This window comes from Tenrec ecaudatus, chromosome 6 (assembly GCF_050624435.1).
Source record: "Tenrec ecaudatus isolate mTenEca1 chromosome 6, mTenEca1.hap1, whole genome shotgun sequence".
Lineage (NCBI taxonomy): Eukaryota > Metazoa > Chordata > Mammalia > Afrosoricida > Tenrecidae > Tenrec > Tenrec ecaudatus.
This window is the reverse complement of record NC_134535.1, coordinates 28,163,524-28,189,077: the sequence shown is the minus strand read 5'-3', so window position 1 is coordinate 28,189,077 and position 25,554 is coordinate 28,163,524. Positions and strand designations below refer to the sequence as shown.

Sequence of the window (25,554 nt, the reverse complement as noted above, 5' to 3'; positions counted from 1 at the left end):
GGAATTTACATCTCTTGTGCTGGGGACTGACTGTTGGTGACCTGGCTGATGGTTGGTAACCTGCCTTGCTGTTTGCTGCCTGTGCCGAAATAGCCTGACTCTCTCTGCAGAGGACTACCTGGTGGTCCTCAAGACTTGAAAGACTTCCAGTGTCTCACAACTCTCTCACGGGAGTGAGTTGCACTGAGCCATTTGTACTGCTTTATAACTTAACTGTTTGTTTCTTGTATTATATATCTATCTATCTGTATATAATTTAACCGTTCATTTCTTGTGTTATATATCTATCTGTGTGTGTGTGTGTATATATATATATATATATATATATATATATATATATATATATATATATATATATATATTATTAGCAATCTGGTTATGTCTCTCTAGAGAACCCTGTCTAACACATACACATGAGTGTCTATGATTTTTTTTCTCCAGTCTACCCAGAGTAACACAGTCCCTAACCTTAATAACATTTGCAAAATCCCTTTTACCATGTTCAGGAACATATTTACAAATTCTGGAACTTGGAGCTTGGACATTATTTGGCCTACTGCAGGAATCCTGAGCGGTGTGTCCCAGGATTTTCAGAGCACAAAGCTTGGTGCCTTGGTGTCCTTTCTCACTGAGAAAAGGCCAACTGGAGTGGTCCATGCCATAGAGCAGAGAGACAACACTGCAGTTCCAGTTTAGTGAGGCAAACGTGTCCTGTTGCCTGGGAGCTCAATAGATGCCACAGGAGTTGCCGAGCTGTTCTCCTTGAAAAGGCCCCACCTAAAAATGCTGCCTTCCAAAGGCCAAGCAGTCTTGGGAGAAGAGATTATGTGTCATGAACTGCTAAGTACGGAAAGGCAGGTCATAGGAGGGCAGCAAGGAAGAGCCTCACCCATGTCAGGAAATTGTGCAATGTCAGCGCTCTCTAACCAGGAGCCTCCAAAAAAACAACAACAACAAAAACCTCCTCTTTGAAAACAATCAGCATTTGAATATTTGTTACACAGAGGGTTTTTGAAAGACCAGCACCAATTAGATTAACAAAAAAAGTCCCTCAACTTATAGCCCCTCCACCTTACCTGATCCAGAGTCATCTAGCAAGTGAGGGCTGGGGGTAAAGAGAATGTTCCCTCCCTTCCCACTCCAAGTCTCTGGGGGGGCACGGAAGGAGGAGCTTCAAATTAGATATGGGGGTTATTTTTTTTCCAAAACCACTTTATTGAGCATGAATGCAGATATCATTCCGTAGTTGAATCACTTTGGGCAGGATTGTCCAATTGCTACACAATCAGTTTCAAAACATCCCTTTCCTTCGTGAACTCCTCGACATCAGCTCCCTGTTTCCCTTTTACACCACCACCACCACCACCAAACCCTCCAGAAACGCTTATTCTACTTGCTGTCTGAGGTAGTTTATTGGGCCAACCTGGCCGATAAACACATGTGGGGTTAAATGAAGGGCAGAGGGATAAAGGGCTCGGTGAGCCTCACCTTTCTAGTTCTTGAGTCTCTTGCTTTGTGATGGTTGCACCAGGTTGAAGCTGCCTTAGCCAGTTCCTGCTTCAACGGGCAAGGCTCATTTCCTGCAAGACATCCCCAAGGAGAAGCAGCATAAACCTACCCTGATGTAGACCTGGGTGTTAGAGCAGCCATGTGGAGACCCCTGCCAGCGCTGAGATGCTTACACATTCACTGACTCGACTTTCCTCCTACAGTCAGCATCATTGTATGTGTCTTGTGAGGTGGAGGAGGACTTTGTGGATACGTGTTGGACATACGGGTTAATGAGTAAATGAATGGTGGACTTGTGGGCTTGGGCAGCACTGGGTTGGGATGTTTTCTTGATGCACAGTTAACCTTTATATAAAACTCTCTTGGCAGGGGAAGCAAGCCCCTAACACATCATTACGGGTCCGGTAGGCGCAATTGTACAGCGATAATAAGTAAAGATCATAGTAAAGTTATAGAGAGTATGAGAGATATAAGAGAAGTATTGAAATAAATGGAGTCAGTCACTTTTCATGGTAGCATGCTCACCTCAGCCCCGCATGATGGTCCACGTGGAGGGAGAGAGAGCAATTTAATGCTAGCCCAGGCCTTTTATATTCTCTGGGGACATGCAAGCCCCCTAATTACAGATGAGGACATACATCACTGGAAGGGACTGTCCTATGGGTAATATAGTAATGAGAGGGGAGTGGTCTAGGAATATACACGCAATAGGAAGGGGAGGGATTGGGGTTATACATGTGACAAGATGGGCAGATCCTAGGTTTAGGATGGGGGCTTAACTTTGACCTATTCCCTAGATCTCCATAGGAACCATTAGCAGTAGGATGTAAACCCCACCTTCTGGAACCAAATAGATGTCTGCAGGCATCCATTGTCTTTAACAGCAGGGAGTACTGGGAGGATGGCTGTGAGCATCTGACCTCCCCCCACACTCTCTCTTTTACATGAGTTCCTGTGGATTTGTTTCTCTAAGGTACCTAGACTAATACACTGCCCTTATAGGTTCATCAATCCTGGGTTTCATAGACTGAAAAACATAAAACAAAAGTTCAAGAGGGTCACCCCCAATGACAAAATGCATCAGAGATAACCCCCAATATGAACAAAGAAAAAAATACAGAAAATGTTAAAAACCAGATCAGGCCCAACATACATCGGAGCAGGTATCAACTGACAAGGTTTTAACTGTTCCGTCAGTTTATCATTCTGATCTCTAGTCATCTCTCCAATGCACTCTGTTTGGTAAGCCCTCTCTTATGGATGGAGAGAAATCACCAGAGGCTTATTTCCTGTGTAGCTTTCACAAATGTATTCTGGCCTCCCACTGTCATCCACAGCCTTCTGCAAACCAGACTCTCACAATTTAGCCTCTGATACTATGCCCTCCTTTGGCTTCAGAGTGTGTGAATTACAGCCCCTCAGTCACTGATGTTGGTGTGCTTCTTCCCTGTGGACTTAGTTGGCATTGCACTTGGATGGCTGCTTGTTGGGAAACAAGCCTTTAAGACCCCAGATGCTTTCTTTGATAGTCGGTCACCATCTAATTTCTTCACCGCACTTTGCTATAGCATGCAGATCTTCTGTGTTTCCTTCCTGAGGGTGAGTATGGAGCAGGGCCATGATGTAAGAACTAATTGTTCTTAAAATGGAGCTAGGATTTATGGGGTTTACATTTTGATTTATAGTTTGTAGGAAGTATTGTGATTTGGAAGAAAATTGACAGAGCAAGGTGATCTTCTGTTCAACATCCATACACATTTTGTTTTGTGTCACTAATTGGAACTCCCACAACATAGCCACAATCTTCCCACTCCATTCTTGTGTTTGCCAATTACATTCTTTCTTCTTTCCTGTCCTTCCTGCCATCTGAGATTGCTCCTGGACAGATACGTCCCTTTTGATCTCATATAGTTGATTGTTCTAAAGCAGGGGTGCTTAATACGTGTAGCCCTATCTACTAGTCGATCGCAAATGTAGTGTGGGTAGATCGGATGGCATTAAAAATAATAGAGGTAAGCCTATCATCAATCCAACCGCTTAACTGATGTACAGCGCAGCCAATCAGATGCAATCTTAGGTGTCAAGTGCATGCACAGACAACTGCGCTAAGTACAGCAAAACTGACAGGCTAAGTTATCGCCAATTTTTAGATCTTGGTTGTTTTTTTCTCTTAAACGTAAGAAAGGTTATTAAAATGAGTGGGGGAGCTGGACCAATTAAGAAGACATAAACGTCTCACTTTCATGCCGACTTTCAGCCGAATCCCAGAGGACATGAACAATTCTGGAACTTACTCACAGAGGGAAAGTACCTAAACATGAGGAAATGTGCTTCCTCCTTGACTGCATTATTCGGCTCTACTTATGTATGTGAGTCAGCCTTTTCCCACATATGGCTCATTAAATCTAAATACCCTTCCACCATGACTGATGATCATTTGGAAGTGTGCTTGAGGCTGGCTGTCAGCAGCTACTGTCCGGACTAGGCATCCCTGGCTCATTCCATTCAGTGCAAGTCATCAGAGTCAACTCAGGTAATGACGTAAATAGACATAGTTAAATTGTGTTGTGTTGTGTTGTGCAATATGGACTCATGAGGTACATAAACATACATTGTTCATATGAAGAATTCTCAATACATTTATGAATAAATGTAATAAATAAATATATGTTTTGCATTTTTGGTAGTTGGTAGATCATTTTGACTTGATCACTTTATAAGTAGCTCACGTGCTGAAAAAGTGTGAGCACCCCTCTTCTAAAGAGGACAAACCTCCCAGTGTTCACCTGGTACATCTGTCTATTGTTTGGCTGGAGTTGAGCCATAGGAGTTGACTTAAGTTCCAGACCTGAAGGGTGTCTTGGGGCCATAGTGTGAAGGGTTTCACCAATCTCTGGCAGACCAGAAAGCCTGAGTTACTTTTATGATTTGGAGTTTTGTTCCACATTTTTTCCCACCCAGTCTACCCATGATGCCCTATTGTGATCCCTTTCTGAGCAGTTGGCAATGATAGCCAGGCACCATAGAGTTCTTCTATATGGTTCAAGGTCATAGAGGTGGAGGTTCACCTCATCCATTAATACTTTGGACTGTTTCCACACATTTTAAATTTTTTTCTTCATTCATTCTTTGGCTCAACTGGGAGTAAAGCAATAGTTGTGCCTTAAATGGCCATTTACAAGCTTTTCAAACCAAGTCACTACTCACTGAAGACGGATGGAGAACATTGTATTTGTGGAGTATATGATTGGGCTAGAATCTTTAACAAATGAAATTGTTCTACTGCCCGGTGTCCAGAAAAACAAAGGGCTCTGCCTGGAGTACCATCCAGAAGCCTGGGATGGAGTCTATTTGAAGGCAGTGGTGAGAAAGAATGAAGCGTTTCCCTCCTGGTACAGCACCTAAAGCCTGCCCATTCAATAACACCATGGAATCTCATCTAGGATGCTTTCAGAGCCAGGACACTGCCTCACAGATGTGCGCAGACACAATGAAATCATAGACACATACAGAGAACCACAAGGGAAAGCCACCTCCCGAAGCCTTTGGTTGAGAGGATGCTGCCTGGAGATTTCTCTATGCCATAGTCCTTTCTTTACTTCTTTTTTTTAATGAACCAGAACTTTATTGATTTGAAGGAAAACTTAAAAACAAAACAGGGAGTTGAACTTTATTGATTTTTTAACAATCTACTTTTGCTCTTTTATTATTCTTTTTTATTATTAAATACTTTTATTGGGGGCTCTTAGCAATAGTCATTTCAATGGAAGCTTTGTTTTGTCTCAAAATTATAACTAAAGAGAGTGGATGATAAGCATCTCTGGATTTTTAGGCATAGTGCCGGGCTGGTCACATACCTCACTGACTTGCAGAGACATGGTGACTTGGCCCAACATGTCTAGCAGCAGGGTTGTGAGGGTGACAGCTGGAGTCCGTGAGACAAGGCGTGCGTGCTGTGACGGGCTAACCAAGAGCAGGAGGAAGGGAGGAGAAGGGGAAAGGCAAAGAGGAGCAGGAGGAAGACCCCTATTTTTCTTAGAAGAAGAGAGTCGATGTACACACAGAGAGATGCTGGCTTCACCATGGCTTCTAGCACCGAGGCAGGGCGGGGGGGGGGGGGGGAGGGGTGGGGGGGGTGGAAAACTGTCTGACAGCCAGATCCCCTCAGATATTGCACATGTCGGAGTCCCTGCCCCTTTTGTGCCAGCATTGAAGGATCAGCTGGACCTTTCTAGTCCTTATCCTGCAGCCATTGTTTGTGGTTGCCCAGTGACATCTCGTCACCTGGTCCCCAGAAGATCACCACAGACAAAATGAGCACTTTAGTGCCTTCAACACCATGAAGCCTGAAAAGCTTTCCACGGGACTCCCTTTGTCGGTGGCTCCGCATTGCTCAGTCGTCTACTTTGTCATTCACTTCTGTTAACGTGCTAACCTTGTCTCCAAGAACGCTGAAGGCTTGGATGATATCCCACTAAGAATAATACCTACCGCCTTTCCGCCCGCTCCCCCCTCCCCCTCGAACGCCGCTCCGGCCGCACTGCGGCTCGCTCAGAGCTCCGGGCTCCTGCTAAGCTAGCACCGCCACTGTCTCCCTTCAGCCGCCATCATGATCATCTACCGGGACCTCATCAGCCATGATGAGATGTTCTCCGACATCTACAAGATCCGGGAGATCGCAGACGGGCTGTGTCTGGAAGTGGAGGGGAAGATGGTCAGTAGGACCGAAGGTGCCATCGATGACTCCCTCATTGGGGGTAACGCCTCAGCTGAAGGTCCCGATGGTGATGCAGCAGAAAGCACCGTGGTCACTGGTGTTGATATTGTCATGAAGCATCACTTGCAGGAAACCAGCTTCACAAAAGCCTACAAGAAGTACATCAAGTATGTATATGTATGAACTGTGAAAAGAATTGTATCAGCCCCAATAAATTGTTAAAATAAAATTTTTAAAAAAAGAAGTACATCAAAGACGACATGAAACGAATCAAAGGCAAACTTGAAGAACAGAAACCAGAAAGAGTAAAGCCTTTTATGACAGGTGCTGCAGAACAAATCAAGAACATCCTTGCAAATTTCAAAAACTACCAGTTCTTTATTGGTGAGAACATGAATCCAGATGGCATGGTTGCTCTGCTGGACTACCGTGAAGATGGTGTCACCCCGTATATGATCTTCTTTAAGAATGGCTTAGAGATGGAGAAATGTTAACACAGTGGGCAACTCACGACCGATACCTCATCCCGACTGGCTGCTGTTCATCCACACGACACCAGGACTTAGCAAACGGAACTGATATCATCGTGAGCTCTTCATTTACTTTTGACCCTGATTTATTTGGAGCGGAGGCTTTTTTTTTTTTTAAGGAAAAAAAATGTCGTGTAGGTTGTCTAAAATAAAATGCATTTAAACTAAAAAAAAAACAAAAAGAATAATACCTAGCATGGACCAAGAACATACTGTGCTAGTCCAGCCATTGGGAGCTAAGAAAGATTTAGGACCATTCTGCCGGTGCCACAGCCAATCGGGAGGAAGCCTGGGCTCCTTTTAGACATGATCATTTATTTCTGTCCCCAATGTTTATTAACGCAGGATTCCTCTGTTCGCACTCTCTCGGATTCTCCTGTGACTGCCTGTCCATCCCTCTGTCTCTTCCTCTCTCAGGCGGGCGCTCCCTTTCTTACTTCTGGCTATTCGCTCCTCTGTCTTCCCATCTCCCCTCACCCTTCCCTCTTTGCTCTCATTCCATTCTAAACACCCTGCCAGGTCGTCCACTCTAATGAAAACCTGTTAATTTAAAAAAATAAACGATTTGGGGAGGTGTAGTGGTCCAAAGCATGGATCCTGGAGTCATACTGCTCGGATCTGAATCCTGAATCCTACTTAGATCTGAATCTGAATCCTGGCTCTGCTAGCCGTGTGATGTTGTACTTCTCTGGACTCTGTTTGCTCAGAGCTTCAGTGGGGAGAATTGTCTATCTCAAAGGGTTTTGCAAAGATTAAACAAGTCATTAGAACAATGCTTGTCACATAGCCAGTCCTTCATGAACATTTTTAAATTATTATTAATTTTTTAATTCCCACAATAACCCCGAGAGGTAGACACTACCATTTTCATTTTGTGAAAGAAAAAACTGAGACAGATTTTGAGTCAATTGACTTAGTTTTTTTTTTTTAAGTATAAACAGTAGGGCTGGAATTGAAACCCAGAGAGTTGGAGTCAGACCCTGCCTTTAGCTTCCATGTTATCCCCCATGAATCAGCAGATACCTGCACCCCAATCCTATGTCCAAAATCACCCCAGACCTTCCAAGCCTGTCGATTGGCTGAGGACACAGAATTTACGTGGATGAAGGAAATCTAAAGTACTTGAAGGTGAAATGAAAGCCTCCGGAAGTAGGTACAATTGGTTCTCAAAGCAATTTCAGAGTAGGAGCAGTCCAGCTTCCTGCAGGAGAGGGTAAGCGTAAACTGAGAGCAAAGTGGCACCTGCACTGTAGAGCGACTGTGAGAATGAACTGCGAGCGATGCTGTTTCACAGGGGGGTTTGCTTTCCGTAAGTGAGGAAAAGAGGAAAAGCACCCCAGAGGGAAGCGTGAAAGATATAGGGGGAGGGGGACGAGGAGAACACTTAACAAAGATCCGAGCCACGTGGCTGAAGCAGGAGAGACAAAGTTAACCAGGTAGGACAAGGTCCTTAAAACTGGAAAAAAAGAAGTTTGGACTTTTTGCAAAATGCAGTGGAGATCTTTAGAATGTCTAGAACTATGCATTAGAACACAGCATGTTCTGTTTTGAGGTGTTGTTTTTTTTAAAAAAACACAAATGCATGAGAAGAAGAGAACAGTGGACTTGAGAAGGTCAGCTAGGAGTCTCCCGCCCAATCCCTACAGTGACTTTACTTTCTGAGCCAGAATTGGGACTTAGGCCCTGTCAAGTACCTGGATCAACAAAAGAAAATATACCAACACCTCACACTTCAACTGTTTCGTTAACCAACATTTCCCATTTGTAACAGCAGTAAAAATATTGCTGCCTGACTATTTTGCACATGAACAGTGTGGTAGAAGTCGGTGTCGTGCTGGCTGTAACAGTTAAGGTCGTGCATCCACGTGGCTGAGCCATGATTCTCCGTGGGTTGGCAGTTATGTCATGCTATGATTTGGCAGTGGATAATGATGTAGTCATCCTCCAGTTTGTGATCTGAGATGATCATTCTCTTTTTGAACATAACACCACTTATCACATAACAACCTATTCTCTGAGCCCTAACCATGTTGATAAGTGAGGAACAGGTGTGTTGGAATTGAAGTCCTATCAGTTAGTTGTATCGATAGCTTAGGCAATCTAAGATATTTAGGTATTAAAAGAATTCCAGCTATGTGGCAATAAAGCAATCTCATTTCAAAATCCCTCTTCTCTGTTGTAACTTATTGATTGTACGATGAGGTTACTGAGATGAATTATTGAAACCCAAATGAAGGCTGAAGATGATAGTGAGACAAGAGGAAAGTAAAAGAAAATAGAGGAACGAACTAGGAGGCAAAGGGAATTTATAGAGGTCTAAATATAGGCATGTACACATGTAAATACATTTATATATGACAATGGGGAAATAGATCTATGTGCATATATTTATAGGTTTAGTATTAAGGTAATAGATGGACATTGGGCCTCCACTCAAGTACTCCCTCATGCCCACCTTCCCAACATGATCCCTGAAGAAAAAGCAGGTACATAAGCAAATGTGGTGAAGAAAGGTGATGGTGCCTGGCTATCAAAAGATATAGCATCTGAGGTCTTAAAGTCTTGAAGATAAACAAGCAGCCATCTAGCTGAGAAGCAACAAAGTCCACATGGAAGAAGCACACCAGCCTATGTAATCAAAAGGTGTCAATAGAATCAGGTATCAGGGATCAAAGAACAAAAAAAAACATATCATTGTGAATGAGAGGGAGTGCAAAGTGGAGACCCAAAGCCCATCTGTAGGCAACTGGACATCCCCTTACATAAAGGGAGGAGACAAGCCAGTCAGGGTGCAGTATAGCATCGATGAAACATACAACCTTCTTCTATCATGATCCCAGTTTTACCTTACAAATCTGGCTAGACCAGAGGATGTATACTGGTACAGATAGGAACTGGAAACACAGGACAGATAAACCCTTCAGGGAATCCAGGACAGATAAGCATTTCAGGACCAATAATGATAGTAGTGATACCAGGAGGGCAGGGGGAAGGTGGGGGAGAAATGGGGAACCAATCACAATTGTCTACATATAACCCCCATCCTGGCAAATGGACAACAGAAAAGTGGGTGAAGGGAGACATTGGACAGTGTAAGACATGAAAAAACAATAAATAATTTATAAATTATCAAGGGTTCATGAGGGAGAGAGGGGAAAGGGAGGGGGGAAATGAGGAGTTGACACCAAAGGCTTAAGTAGAAAGAAAATGTTTTGAGAATGATGATGGTAACAAATGTACAAATGTGCTTGATACTATGGATTGTGATAAGAGTTGTACAAGCCCCCAATAAAATAATTTTTTTAAAAAGATGAGGTTACACAATCCCATGAACTTGCTCAAATTTGGGGTAATCAGAATATTATTAAGCAACAATTGCATCATTGGGAGATTTCATTCTTTCTGGCAGCTATTTTTATTTAGAGTTCTATGTACGGTACAAAGGGGCATTAAGAAATTTGTGTTAGTTTTTCATTATTTTTTACTTTCATTTTTCCATAAACTTTTTCAAGCCCCCTTGTACATCTCCAACAGATAAAACAAAAAGAACAAAAATATTTTGAATCTGAAAAAACTAGGTAGCTTCTTTGGTAATAATTTCTTTTTGTTTGTTGTTGGGGGGGTTTTTTTGGTTGGTTGGTTGGTTGGTTTGGTAAAAATTTCTTTTAGAAAAATTAATACCAGGCTGTCACAAGTAGCTGGAGATTGAAGCTGTCCCAAATATCCAGCCCTTTTAACATATTACTCTTTCCTTTTCTCCTCCACTCTTTCCTGAATATACTCCCCGACACTCCTGGTTTCTGTGATTCACTGCAAAGTCCCAGAGAAACTCATGAAACTTTAAGGAAATGTCTCACACAGTGGGGGTACTCTTCAATTCAAAACCCCAAGATCAGGGAGAGGTGAGTCAAATGCAGGGTTCAGAGCCAGAAGCCAAAAATTCTGCTTCTACCAAACTCAGTCAGGAAATAGAGATATGGCTTTCCAGGTGATGTGATGTGTGCAAGGACTGTATAGGTACAAGCATTTATATCCCACCAAGAAAAGCGAAGAACGGTGTCTAAGTCACACCTTTTAATAAAGTAGTCTTACAGAACTCCCAAGGAAACGAAGGTAGAATCTGAAAATGCCCCGCAGGAAAGGTTGCTCACTTGGTTCACATCTTCTACTAAAGTCAGGCCTTTATGCCACTTTCATCCTGTCCATTGGAATAGTAGCGAATGCCCTCCAAAATTGGATTATATTCTCAGGCATGTTGTTGTTGTTGTTGTTGTTGTTGTTGTTAGGGGCTGTCGAGTGAGTTCCAACTCATACAGCCCTTTGTGCAACAAAATGAAATAGCACCTGGTGCTGTGCCAGCCTCACAATTGTTCATATGATGGAGCCCATTGTTGCAGCCACGACGTCACTCCATCTTGTCCAGGCCCTTTCTCTTTGTCACTGCCCTCCACTTCACCAATCATGATGTCTTTTCCCAGGCACTGGCCCCTCCTGATAGCATATCCAAAGTCTCACCCTCCTTGCCTCTAAGGAGCACTCGGGCTGTGTCTCTTCCAAGACAGATTTGTTTGTTTTTTGGGCCATGCATGGTATTTCATAGTCTCCATCAGCACCATAATTTCAAATGCATCGATTCTTCTTCAGTCTTCTTTATTAAATGTCCAACTTCCACATGCATATGAGCCTGATTCTTTGACCCATATCAAAGTACAACTGCCCAATTCGATAAAATGTAGTTAAGAAGTAGAGGCCAGAACAAGAATAGAAGGCCAGTACCAGGTTCTCTCAGACCCAGCTGTGTGGACTCAAAGACGGATTTCAGAGACAGAAATAACTCGGCCTCCGGCAGACACAAGAACTTTCCAAAGTCCTGAATTTTATCTATAAACAGGTTAAGGCTTGGCTCCAGAACCAGAGAAGGAAATGTAAGAGGCAGCAGAAAACCACCCACTGGTCAAAGAATAACCATGGTGTGACTCAGAAGGTCTCTGCCCTACAGACAATCTGGATCTCCGTGTTTCCTGTCACCAGCAATGCCTTCCCTCTGGAAACCTTCCAATGTGCGGCAATCAGACCGGACTAACCAGAGCTGAAGACCTGGAACAATAAGAGTTGGAATCGCCAGGCTTGGAGCAACCAGAGCGGGAACAGCCAGGCTTTGAGCCACCAAGCCGGGAAACGTCAGGTGCAGACTAGCCAGATGTGGTGCACCCATGCTAGGTATCACCAATCTTCAAACAATTAAGCCCAGCCCCACCTGTTCCAGAACAGTTCCAGCCAAGTTCTGCAAGTGATCTGGAGGCAGAACTTTGGTTCTAAAAGACTCAGTAAGCATGCACCCCGGGGATATGGGGAGATACGGGGAGACATGGGGAGACAGACCTACAGCCCATGTCAACCTGGGCAGTGACTGTATTGCCTCCTTCTTTATAGGACTGTTTGTCTTAGAACACTCTGCCTTCATAGCCTGCTTTTCCTTGTTCCTACTGTTTAGATTTGGGGGAGGGAAGGCAAGGAGTGTGGTTGGCATTTAACCAACATTTGATCATAGCCTCCTGACCGTTTACCTTGGCTGCTCTGGACAGCAGGAAAAAAGATGTCCCTCGCTGTAAATAACTATTCGTAATACTACCTTGGATATCTTCAGGATGTAGCCTCAAGAAGAAGAACTGAAAGGGCAAAGAAGTGTGAGGAAGGCTTATTTGTATTGGAGTCTTCTAAGGAAACAACTTCAGGCGGGAGGCCTAAGCGATGATGAGCTGTATTGTTTTCCTCCGCCCTTCTGCTCAGTTTTCACTATAACCCCTAACTGGCTCCTTATTTCAATATTTGTATTCTGCGATTTTGCTGCATGTGGTCATTATAGTACTGATGTCTCTGCATGACACCCAAATATTGGTACAAACAAACAAAAGAATATCCACTTTTGAAAAAATTCTGAAGTGCTCTGGGAGTAGGGAAAAATTACCCAATAAGCAAGCTAAATACAGTTTAACGTGGGCTTGCTTACCAATCCGCAATGAACAGTTTCACATGTGTTATGTACTTTCCACTACAGATTGGTAAGCAAGCACAAATAAGGCCATGCTTACCTTCCTTATCCGGTGCTTCACCCTGCCAGGGATGGTAGATTTGAAAAGAGGTAGTGATTCTATAGGAAGGGACTGTGGAGGTGGGAGAGACACAGATGCCAACTATACCTAGAAGCCGAATCTCTGATGTAAATAAATAAATAAAATGATTCACTGCAGATTACTAAATAAGCACAAATCAGCCCGAGTATACCTTGCTTATTGGATAAGTCACTACTTCTTAGCGTACTTGAGGATATAGTAGAAGGACAGAGAGACAACCCTGACCAGGCAGAAGGTACAAGAGAAACAGCACATGCAGACTCTTCTCCCACTGGGCCATTGTTTGCATTTCCCTCTAAGCTCAGCACTATTTCCTAGCCCCAATTCCTTTTTCCTTTTTTTGGCAGTTTTTCACACAGCTAAATTTAATCTCATTTCATGATCCAGAAATTGCTTTCTTAGATATTTGCCCACAAAACCAAAATAAAAAACAAAGCCCCAAACACTACCAGTTACTTCTGACTCATGTGTGGTTGATTACACAGCTCCACCACGGGGTTCTCTTGAGAATGTTCTTTTTGTTTTGTTTTGTTTTTCAATAGTTTTATTGATATAAAATTCACATGATACACTTCCGTAGTTAGGATGCTTTTAAAGAGTTGCATATGCGTATTCACAATCAGTTCTAGTGCTCCCTCCCCTCTCCCCTATTCATTATTAACTCTCCAGTTCCCTCAACCTCGCCACATTCCTGTGATTACATCAGTTATTGTCTCTGTACATCTGCGCCTTCTGTCCTCTATAAACTGGGAAACATATCAGAAACAATAACAAACAAAACAAAAAGGAAGAAAGAAAAGACCAAGAGCAATTTTTTTTAAAAAAACAGAAAAAAAAATGTCTGTCAAAAGATATTCTAACCTAGAGCAAATTCAGAATGGGTCAATAGGGAGGTCAACAGACCTGGTATCATATACAGAAGGGATCTGCTACCGCCTAAATCTGAATCGGAAATCTGCAGATGGATTTTTGACTCCCACTGTCCTTCATAGCCTTCTACAAATTGTCCCAGCTTCAATTCCTTTTTCACTCCACACTCTGCCAATTTACTTCCCAGGGTCTGACCCTCATGAGGATCTGCATGTCCTCATTAGTAGCTTCTCCCTCTCCATCCTCTCCTACATCCAGGCAGTTGCCTTATTTGGGAAAATCTCCTCTCTATTTATATCATTTTTGAGCTGAGAATAGCTGTTCTCCTCTCAAACTAATCATTACCTTAATCATGACCAATGTATAAAAAGTCCCATGTCCCTCCTAATTGTCTAAACAAGTTTGCATTCCCTCAAGGATCATAACTCACCTCATTGTAAAATAATTTTCTACTTTTAGGTATTTACTCATTAAATTTCTTCTGTGAGAGTATTATTATTTGAGATATTGCTAACTATTTTTAGTAACTATAAAAACATTTTATCTGTATTATAGAGTTTGGGTGGGCTGACCCAGGAATCCTGACCACCAATTTTATACTGTTGCTAAGTGGATTTCTAGTTCAAATAACTGGACAACTTTTTGAAGCAAAAACAACTTTGAAAACAGGGAATGTTTATCAGTTAGACCTTAGTTGACTAGCAGGCTTAGGGTAATTTCCTGTTAAAAATAAATGGTATGCAGAAGAATTCCTTTTTATCTTAATGAGTCTCCTTTCAAAGAAGGTCTCCAGCTGGTATCCACACAGGAATTGCTGCCAGCCTGTTGTATTTGAGAAAGAGCAATCATTTAAAATAACACACAGAAAAGGGAGGAGGAGGGACCCAGAGAAAAGGAAAGAATAGGAGGATGCTGAAGAAAAGAACCATACAAAGACCCTAAATATAGAAAATAAATAAAATAAAATCAATAACATAATGGGCAATAAAACAATCCTGAGGACCTGTTTTTCATGTACATTGTAGCATAAATACACAAAACATTTTATCTTCTCTTTAATAATAAAGAGTAGACTAGTAGTATATTTAACTTATGTAAATGTGCAATGTTGGATAAGGAGACAGTTGCCAAGTGAGACGTTGGTGTATATGACATAAACATTTCACATCACCAAATAGAAATGATAATTAGTAAACACAAATGTGGGGGAAAGGTCAACTTCATTAATAAGCAAAGAAATAATCATTCAAATGGCAGTGAGGTGCCATTTTACAATAATTTAATTTCAAATCAAAATGTTCATACAGATGAAGTAGTGTATTTGTACCTGCACAGACTAAATGGAGATATAATGGATTGTGAAAGAATATTAAACACACTTTAATTATATGAGCCCCTAATAAAATTAGTTTAAAAAAACATACTTTAAAAAGTTGCATTAGGTAAATCTTCTGCACAAAACCGCTTTGGAGTGTTGAAAAGCAAGAATATTACTTTGAGGACCTGACTCAAGTCAAGTGTGGAATTTACATAATTACATAATTTCATGTCAACCTGATAAATAACTGTAGGATGTCGGAGCCAGCCGACGAGTCGAACAGTCCTGAAAGGGGGAGTGAGGATTAAGGGGAAAAAGAGAGACAGAAAGTACTGGAAAGGCAACAGTCTGATGGACTGAAGCACCTGAGTTCATTCTACACACTCCTTATATCCATGCAGAAACAACCCGCGATTAAGTATCTCATTGTGAAGCAAGCACATTTGACACACATAACAACTCCATCTTTTGCCAAGCCAGACATCCTTGAGAAAATTAAACAACCTGTTTTTCCCAGACCTTGCATACTTTCTTGTCCTTGTTCTTAACATCTGTTCAAAATGTAAAGTCACAGAAGACATCAGCAAACACTGACACATAGGTCATGAGACTTCTCAGCTGTTTCAAGGCTGAGTCTTAATGGCCTTCAACAGTAGGGGTGAAATCTAGCCTGCCAACCAGGTCACAGCCTGATGATGCCTCCTTGTGGGCATGGTCTTCTCATGAGGATTCCGGGAACTTCCTCTCTCTCTACTTCACCTTCCTATTGAAGAGCCACACTCAGAGAGCTGGAGGAGACGTTTGGAGACCCAAATCAGCTTTGAGAGGCTTCCACTGCCATTGTATCCACAAGACTTTTCACCCACCAATCTCTTATCTTCCTGATTTTGACATCATTGCATGTGCTGTGTAAGTCTGAAGAGGAATTTATAGACTAGCATTGAACCAAAGGGCTAATATTGCACTTATGGACTTGATTTGGACTGGGCTGGTATGGTTTCTTAATATACAATTGCTCTTTGATATGTAGCTCTCTCTTACACATATATGAGTGTGTCTGGATTTATTTCTGTAGTCAACCCAGACTGGCACACCAAGGTATTTTTCATTGCGTCATATGCATGTGAAAGTTGGGCATTAAATAAGAACACTGGAGAAGAATCGATACATTTGATTTGGGTACCAGAGAAGAATGTTGAAAGTACTATGGGCTGGAAAAAGGACAGACTGATCTGTCTTTGAAGAAGTAGGGCCAGACTGCTCCTTAAAGGCGAGGATGGCAAAACTTCATCTTACATACTTTGGACATGTTGTCAGGAGAGATGAGTCCCTGCAGAGGGAGATCACATTTGGTAAAGTGGACGGGCAGCGAAGGAGAAGAAGGCTTCCTGGGAATTGAATTGATTGACACGGTGGCTACAGTAATGGGCGCAGGCCAAGGAACGATCGTGAGGATGGTGCGGGACCGGGCAGTGATCGTTCTGTTGTGCTAGGAGTCAGAACTGACTTCATGGCACCAACAACACAAGAGAGAATGAATTAGCAAAATATCATGTCCTTTCTTCCAAGAATTCTATTTCTAAGGATTAGACCCAAAAAATATCTCTAGACTTTAAAAAAAAACCAACCTGGGTGCATACAGATTTGCACAATTTTTATAGTATCAAAAACAAGATTAATCTGTATGCCTTACCACTTAGAAATGGCTAAATGAACAATGTTCCACATTTTAAAAAAACTCACTGCCCCATACGGAGTCTCTTCCATCTCAGAGCACCTCTAAGACCAGACCACCCCTCCCCTGGGGGTTTCTGAGACTGCAATTTTTGCACCGCCCCTGGGAGATCCCCGATGGGAGCAGAAAACCTAGGCTTTCCCCTGAAGAGCAGCTGGTGGTTTCAAACTGCGGGCCTTGGAGGGAGCAGCCCCTGCAAACACTATGCCAACAGATGGATTCCACACAGCGAGTGGAATCAAAGGAATCTAAACGTTGAGTAATGAGAACAGATTGATTGTGGGATAGCAGGAATGCAAGTGTAATATATTTTTTTCATTTTCAGTTCTACAAATCTGCTTTTATAATGACTACAGAGTTCATTTCTCTCTGAATCAATGAGCTACTGTGGGACCCAGGATGAAAAATCTTCCTTTTTCTTTCCCTTTTCACCACGCCCTTTTCTGTGCGTTGGCAACTCAAAACAGGTCTAAATAATTCTTAATTTAAATTATAAAATGCCCCGTGGCAAATACTTCAAAACATACAATTGGGTTGCCTTCAGATCGCTTTCAGTTCTCCAGATTGACCAATATGGGACCTCTTGTGTCAACGAGACTCCTTTCCTTCTTAATTGTCCACTTAATTTTGCCCCTGGGAATTATCATCCGGCTAAATGCATATTTTACTTATCAGTGAGCACACAGACTTTAAAAGTAGAGGCATCCTCCTTAAGTTATTAATACTTTATTTTGATAATGCTTTACATTTTAGAGTAAAGTTGTTATTCTGAATGAAACAATCAGCACTAAGGCACCACCATGAGAATTTTTTTCAAATGTGCCCAGGGACATATAGGAAGCTACTTAAAAGATAGTCCTTTCAAATCAAATCAAAAGTATTCAACAGCAGTTTGCTTTTTGAGTCAGAGTCTAAAACTAGCATAGGATCGCTTGAGGAAATCATACCATTTAAAACAGTTATCATAATCCAAAAGGAATATATTCAACTATTCAGGTAGAGGAAAGTACTTAGGAAACTCAGCAGGATTGGTTAAAGAAACACATCCCAAGTCTTTCTATATATTTAATTTCGAAAAGTAAGTAGCTACAGCGCAACAAACTACTTAATCTGGCTTTTAGCCATAGTCTTTATAACCCCCCAACAAATGACTGTGGGGTGGGGGTGGGGCATCTATATGCAGACAAGATGTTTATAGGCCCCAATGGAATTAGGTAGTTTGTTGATGATGTAAAGAAAAGACAAGGCACCCTTTGCATGTGTCACCATGTAAATCAGGCTTTGGTGTACGGAACCCTAACAAATGGATGGCTCAGTCTTACCAGACCTCCTGGTCTTAGAGGGGTGTGGGTGATCCAAGGGGGCTGCCAAAGCAGACACCTACACTTTATCCTAGATGACGGGCTATAGTACAACTGTTTTTTAAATGTCAGGGAGGCAATGAGTCATTTTTTTCTGAAAAGGGGTTGATATTGAGACAGATGGCACAACAGTATCAGGAGAGAGCAGCCCGAGATGACTGCTGTGGGTTTGCTGACTCCCAGAGCCGAGTTCTTAACTAGTCAAAGAAGGACCCAGCAGGACAGGGTGAGGAAAAAACTGTCCTGACTGTTTTGTGGGGGGAACTGAGTCCCAAGTTGTTGTTACTTCCAAGTTGATCCCAGTCCCAAAGTGTACCCTCGTCACTTCCCTAAGAAGCCACGTGAGTTCTAGGAGACATTGTAGCTAGTCACCAAACTCGAGACTGAGAGCGGGAGAAGTTACCCTTTTTGTCTGTACGTAAAAGGACTGTCATCTGGAATTGTCTTAGGCTTCTTTAAAATCTAACTCAAACTATTTTATGTTCTCATGTAAAAATGTAAACTAATGATCCAGGGGGGCTGCCAAAGCAGACACCCCCACTCGATGCTGGATGATGGGCTGTAGCACAAAAGCCTTCAAAAGCCCGGGGGACATTCAGTAGGGGATCTTTTTCTAGAAATGGGGTGCTAGGCCAAATAAATTTGGGAATCTCTGGTAGTGGACTTGTTGCTGCTGTTGTTAGGTGCCATTGAGTCTGTTTCAACCCATAACCACTGATGCACAACAGAAGGAAATGCTGCTCAGTCCTGCACTGCCCACCCAATCGCTCCTGTGACTGCTAACTACAAAGTCAGCCATATGAACCTGAGGTAGTTTATTATGCTAACCTGGCGGATACACACCTGCAGGGTCAATTGAAGGGCAGGGGGATAAATGGCTCAGTAAGCCTCGCCTTTCTAGTTCTCGGGTCTCTTGCTTTCTGATGGTTAGACCAGGGTGTAGATGCCTTAGCTAGTTCCCTGCTTTGGCTGGCAAGGCTCACTACCTGAAAGACATCCCCAAGGAGAAGCCACACGGACCTACCAGGATGCAGCTCTGGGTGCTGGAGTACCCGTGTGGAGACCCCTGCCAGCACTGAGATGCTTACACATTCACTGACTCAGCTTTCCTCCTGGTGTCATTGCATCTGTTTTGTGAGATGGAGGAGGACTTTGTGAATTAGTGTCGGATATATGGAATAACGGGTTAATGTTGAATTTGTGGGCTTGGGCAGCACTGGGTTGGGATGTTCTCTTGATGCTCACTTAACCTTTATATAAAACTCTCTCTTATACATGAGTTTCTGTGGCTTTGTTTCTCTAAAGTACCCAGACTAACACAACCTCCTATGAGTTGCTCAGGAGAAAGAATGTAAAGTTGTATGGCCTTGGATACCCACAGGGGCAGCTCGCTGTGATCAGCATTGAGGCCATGGCAGTGAGTTTCTGGGGTGTTCCCATGAGAGGACTTCCACTGGAGCAGTGTTTCAATGCTCACTATTGCTTAGACAAATCTGAGCACTTAAAAGTCAGTACAGTTGCATCATAAACCTCTTTGTTTTTAAAAAGAGAAGGGAAAAAACCAATATCAAACTTTCAGAAAAACATCCTATGAAATGAAATTCTAAAATGCTTCAAGATTGTGAATCACTACAATTCAGTCATATTTCTTTCCTATCTCCCCATCTTTGTGAGTGTTTGAGTGTAACATGCATTATTTCAGGTTCCTCCACTGAGTGGAATAAATGTTTTCAAAAGTGGTGCACCACAAAAAGCCCATATGAAAGAAGCACACCATCCTGTGCGATCACAAGGTGTCAAAGGGATCAGGTATCAGGCATCATCAGACCAAAAACTCATATAATTGTGAGAAAGGAAAGTAGGAAAACTCCCAACACAAAAGGTATAAGATGACATCACAGAGTCCACAGATGGAGATAATAACCCTGAATATCAATGGCCTGAACTCAGGCATTAAAAGACTGAGACTAGCAGACTGGCTTAGAAAACACAACCCATCAATCTGCTGCCTACAGGACACACATCTCAAGGCTACAGACAAAAATAGGCTGAGAATCAAAGGCTGGAGAAGGACCTACCAAGTAAACAGTAATTCAAAAAAAGCAGGAGTTGCAATACTAATCTCAGATAAAAGTGACCTCAAAGTGCAAACCATAAAAAGAGATAAGGAGGGACACTATATAATGCTCATATAATGGTAGACAAAGAACCACTAAGCATTGTAACCATATATTCCCTGAATGAGATACTTGCTGAATAAGTCAACCAAACACTCCAAAAGATTAAAAAATAAATCACAGCCTCAACAATTATAGTGGTGACTTCAAGACACCACTCTCTGAGAAAGATCGATCACAGGGAAAGAAACTCAACAAGGAGGCTAGAGATCTAAACACCACAATTAGACAATTTGACCTGATAGACATTTACAGAGCTTTTCATCCAAATACAAAAGAAATTCGTATTCTTTTCAAGCCCATATAGCACATATTTGAAGATAGACCACATGCTGGTGTATAAGGCGAATCTACATAAATTTAAGCACATTGAAATCATACAGACCTCTCTCTCTCTTACGACTGTGCCATAAGGCTTAAAATCAACAAAAGAAAGACAAAGAAAACAAGAGCAAACAATTGGAGGTTGAATAACTCTCTACTGCAAAAGGAGTGCATACTGGTGCAGATCAGAGATTAAATTAGGAAATTCCTAGTAATCAACAAGAATGAGCACACGACGTACCAAAACTTATGGGACACAGCAAAGGCAGTCATAAGAGGAAGTTTCATAGCAATACATGCACACCTGAGAAAGGAAGAGAGACTCATGATTGATATGCTGGCGCAAAATTTACAACAACTAGAGCAGAGTCAGCAGGACAACCCTACTAATAGCAAAAGAAAAAAAATTCTAAAAATCGAGGCTGAGCTGCCCCTGTGGGTATCCAAGGCCGTACAACTTTACAGCCTTTCTCCTGAGAAACTCACAGGAGGTTGTGTTAGTCAGTAGAGGGAAAATAAGAAAACAATGGAAAATTAATACTGCTAAAAGTTGCTTCTTTGAAAGGATAACAAGCAGCCATCTAGCTCAGGAGCAACAAAGCCCACATGGAAGAAGCACACCAGCCTATGTGATCACGAGGTGTCAAAGGGATCAGGTATAAGGCATCATCAGAACAAAAAATCTTACCATAGTGAATGAAGGGGGAAGTGCAGAGTAAAGACCCAAAGCCCATTTATAGGTCACTGGACATCCCCTTACAGAAGGGTCTCAGGGAGGAGATGAGCCAGTCAGGTGTGATATAGAAACGATGAAACATACAACTTTCCTCTAGCTCCTAAATGCTTCCTTCTCCCCCACTATCATGATCCCAATTCTACCTTACAAAATCTCGCTAAACCAGAGGATGTACACTGGTACAGATACGAACTGGAAACGCAGGGAATCCAGAGTGGATGATCCCTTCAGGACCAGTGGTGTGAGCGGCAATCCTGGGAGGGAAGAGGGAAGGTGCTTTGGAAAGGAGGAACCGATTACAAGGATCTACATGCGACCTCCTCCCTGGGGGACGGACAACAGAAAAGTGGGTGAAGGGAGACGTCGGAGAGGGCAAGATATGACCAAATAATAAGTTATAAATTATCAAGGGTTCATGATAGAGGGGTAAGGGGGAGGGAGGGATAAAATGAGGAGCTCATGCCAGGGCCTTAGGTAGGGAGCAAATGTTTTGAGAATAATGAGGGTAATGAATGTACAAATGTGCTTTACACAACTGATGTATGCATGGATTGGGATAAGAGTTGTATGAGCCCCTAATAAAATGATTTTTTTTTAAGTAGTGCACCAGTAGCCATACAGAATACAGTGTGTTTCTGTTACCAGGAGCAACAGAGGAAGAAGGAGAGTGGGGAACAGGAGGAGTTTATAGAATGTAACCAACTGCTTTTATAAACAACAACCTCCGTTGTCATGAGACCCAACTACTACTGTTAAGCATCTTGATTGAAGATTCTATAAAAGAACCCTCATCAAAAGTAGGGGAAATATAGAAGACCTTAAAATTCCCAGAGAATCCAACATTTCTCCAGCCATAGAGACTGGATGAACCTCCAAAACTATTGCCCTGAGATCACGTTGAAATCTTAAGGCAAAACTATCCCCGAAGTCTTTATTTTTCCCAAAACGATTTTATTGGGAAGTCTTTAACATATCAGACCATTCCACAGCTGAATCACATCAAGCAGTATTTATAATTGCTTCTACAGTCAGTTCCAATGGCAAAGAATAATTTAGCTTAATTAGTCAAGACTGTCTACCTTGAACAACGTGTAGTTTTAAGAACTATCTATACAGGATCAAGTTGAAAGCAGCAACTCAAAACACCAGATAAGAAATTTGGAGGGCAGTGCCATTGTTAGGTGCCACCAAATTGGTTCCAAACCATAACGACCCTATGCCCAACAGAATGAAACCCTGCCGGTCCTGGACCATCCTCGCAATTGCTCCCACACGTGAGCTCATTGCTGCAGCCACTGTGTCAATTCTGGGTCTTCCTCTTTTTTACTGCCCTTCTACTTTACCGAACATGATGTCCTTCTCCAGGGACTGGTCTCTCCCACCAACATGGCCACAGTATGTAAGATAAAGTCTCATCATATTTGCCTCTAAGGAGCACTCAGGTTGTAGTTCTTCCAACATAGATTGGTTTGTCCTTTTAGCAGTCCATGGTACCCACAATACTCTTGTCCAGCACCACAATTTAAATACATCAATTCTTCGGTGTTCTTTATTCAATGTTCTATTTTCACATGCAGATGAGGTAACTGAAAGTACTCTGGCTTGGGTCAGCCAGGTACCTTTGTCCTTAATGTACCATGCTTGCTTTTCAATTCTCTGAAGAGGTCTTGTGCCGAAGATTTACCTATCACAGCTTGTCTCTGGGTCTCTTGACTGCTGCTTTCATGAGCATTGTGGATCCAAGGGCAAAATACTTAAAACTTCAATCTTTTCTCCATTTATTATGATGTTACCTATTGGTCTACTTGTGAGGATTCTGGTCTTCTGTACATTGAGTTATAATCCACATGGAAGAATCCAGTCCCTGGTCTTCACAGCAAATGCTTCAAGTTCTCCTCACTTTCAGCCAGCAAAGCTGTGTCCTCTGTACAAGTACATCATATGTTGCTAGTAAGATTTCTTCAAATTCTAATGCTACGTTCTTCTTCAAATAAACCAATTTTTCTAAGTATTAACTCAACATACAAACTGAATAAACATAATGAGAGTATACAACCCTGGCATATATCTTTCATGATTTTAAACTATACAGTATTTCCTTGTTCAAGTCCCACAACCACCTCTTGATCCATGAGCACAATGAAGTGTTCTGGAGTTCTCATTCTTCTCAAGGTTATCCACAGTTTGCTATGATCCACCAAGTCAAATGCCTTGACATAGAAAATAAAACACAAGTAAACACCTTTCTGGTATTCTCTGCTTTGAACCAAGATCCATCTGACATCAGCAATGATATGCCTTTTTCCACATCCTCTTCTGAATCTGGCCTGAACCTCTGGCATCAACACCATTTACTGCTTTGCATTTTTGTCCTAGTTCTAAGCATGTGTTCATTTTGTTTTTTAACACATTTCTGACTTGAATTTTTCTTGTACATTTTATATATCATATAGAAAGAGCAGAAGACAGGGTCTCAAAATATAAGCTTAAACCTACCTTCCTGACAGGATCGCTGAAGACAAAATAGGTACATAAGCAAATGTGAAAAAAGTTCATGGTGCCCAGCTATTAAAAGATATAGTGTCTGTGGAATTGGAGAATGTGCAGGTGTATATATTTTTTGCCACAATTAAGAAAAAATATTACTTGAATAACAATGACTACGAGAAAGAAGAAAATGTTCTAGAATTGACTGGTGCCACTTGTACAACTCTTCTTGGTAAGATTGAATTCTTGAATTATATACCATGTGGATGAAGTGCTAATAAAACCTTTTTTTAAATGTAGCTAAAAGAAGTGGTTGCTCTGGAGTATCAAGTTCATCAAGGCCGGAAGAAAAAATATATAAAAACTGAAGAAAAGCAAGATCTGCAGAAGAGTCTACTAAAGTATTGAGTTTTGTCAGGCCCCTGGAAACACATCAGAGGCAATGGACAGTTGGTTGTTTTTTTTTAATTAGGGATCTGCTGAAGAGGCAGAACTCAGAGGCCAGCCGTAGTGATCTTTTTCTGTGAAGGGCCAGCCAGTGAAGTATTCGGGTTTCGGGGCCTTTCTGTATCTGTTGCTGTGCTCTTTTCAGTGCTCCCCTCCAGTGTGAGAGAGAAGCCATAGACAACATTTGCAATACAGCTATAGACAACACAGAAATGAACAGGCACGTATGCCTATGGAGACAGCAACCAGAGCCATCGCCTCCTGAGTTTATGACAGGGGGCTTAGGGAGATAGGATGCAGTGTTCCGATATTGATGATGGTGGTCATGGTTGCACAACTCTTTTTAATATATTTAAACCATTGATTTTATGAGATGTGAAATATATGTCAATAAAATGGTTATCTATCAATAAAAACTCAAAAAAATAAGCAAATGGGCATGGCTACACGCCAACAAAACTTTATGTATGGACTTCAAAATTGAATTACACACAATTTTCATGCATTCCCCACATATCATGCTCTTGATTTTTTTTCACTTATCTAAAATATATGAAAACCTTTCTTAGTCACTGGCCAGATGGAAATAGGGCACAGTCTGACCTGACCATGTGGCAATGGTGAGAGAGCCTATGTAATGACCTCTCCTTTCAAAATATGGACATGAAGAAGATTCTCCTTCTTCTCAGGACTACAGTGATGGCTCTTGCAATTTAGTGTATATTTCCCACAATTTTTAAGCACATAATACATGTTACACCATTTCTACAAACCACACAAGCACTTCATGCTCTGGTTTCCTGTGCAAACTATGCATGTTATTTATATGACACATTACATGTGGAAATATATGGCAGTTAAAGGTTGCATAACTCCACCGAGATGTGTTCCCATGGAACCTGACTCCACCCAATTGTCAAGAGAGAACCTTCTGCCCTCTAACAGAGTGAGCAGATGGGGAGTTGGTACGAGCTTCCATTTCTTTGGACTATAACTTATAAAAGGAAAAAGATTTGATTATTGGCCTACAGTTTCTGTCAGTGAATTTAATAAGAAAGTTTCATATTGTTCAAAATGAGAACATTTTTATATTGCCAATATATTAAAGTATTTAAATGTTTTTATCTGAGCATACTGTGTGATCTCTGGTAATCTATAACAGATTCACATACCAAGTGCAAAAGGAAAGTTTTTTTTCTTTATCTTTTT

General features: G+C 41.8%; 1 pseudogene; it reads left to right on the top strand.

Moving 5' to 3' along the window:
- LOC142451367 (mitochondrial glutathione transporter SLC25A39 pseudogene) overlaps positions 1 to 6,409 on the top strand; it is a 34,849-nt pseudogene extending 28,440 nt beyond the window's left edge.
- The last annotated feature ends 19,145 nt before the right edge of the window (positions 6,410 to 25,554 follow it).